The sequence below is a fragment of the Penaeus chinensis genome, chromosome 31, assembly GCF_019202785.1.
Source record: "Penaeus chinensis breed Huanghai No. 1 chromosome 31, ASM1920278v2, whole genome shotgun sequence".
NCBI lineage: Eukaryota > Metazoa > Arthropoda > Malacostraca > Decapoda > Penaeidae > Penaeus > Penaeus chinensis.
In genome coordinates, this window is record NC_061849.1 from 8,529,855 (window position 1) to 8,530,882 (window position 1,028).

Genomic DNA, 1,028 nt, shown 5'->3' on the forward strand with positions numbered 1-1,028 from the left:
TACGCCAACACAGACTATAATATGTGCTTGGGGCATGGTACCTATGAATTGGTAAGTTTAATGTCTTCCAGGAGTGTGAGAAATGAAAAAAAGTGTTGGAAAAGGAAATCAGGAAAGTACCAGAGCAAAGCATACTGTTATCAAGAACTTGCATCTGATAACTCAGCCCTTTGCTTTGATGACTATTTGTACTGGTTTTAGCACTGAGCACTTTGCCTCTGGAAGTAAGCAGATTTCCTACACCAAGATTTACACCCTCTAGAAATAATGGGAATAAGAGGAAAGGGTGAAACAGAAAATGCCCCCCATTCCCATGCCTGTTGTCAAAGTGGGGGTCGTAGGATCACCCCTGCCCTCAGTTCGACAATTTTGCACGGCCTCTTTTCTTCCTCATTCTGTTTCTTTCTGTTCTCCAATCCCTTCTACTATATATTTCCTAAAGTGTGAAAAAGGATGAAAGGCCGACTTTGTGTCAGTCATTAAAGGCCTCAGGGAACCATGGCACAGTATTCCTCTTTAGTTGTCTAGCCCATACCCCTGAGGGATGAAACATTTCTTTCCTCAACATACTCCAGGCTTACAATGGCTAGCAATGAAGATTTTGCACTCTTATTAGGGGCAATGAGGTTTGCCCCTTTATCAGCTAGCCCCACATATTTAAATTCTCCCGATTCCCCTGACCCCATGCTCTCCTTTGACCGTGACTCTGATCACTGGTACTACTACCCCATCCTCAGTGTTTACTATCACCTCAGTCCAGTCCAAATCATCCACCAGGCCATTATTCAACCTCCAGAAAACATTCCTCCTCTCCCACCATCCTCTACTTCACCTCCTCCACCCCACAGTTTTCTTCATCTAGTACCCCTTTCTCCCTTATTACTACTCTGCAGCCATACGTCTACCTCCCTTATTACTACCTGGCAGTCATATGTATACTTTCTACTACCCCCTCCTCTACAAACCTTTTGAATACTTTTGAATTTCTCGCTCCCACTTGTCACAGTTACATCCAAATACCAAGCTAA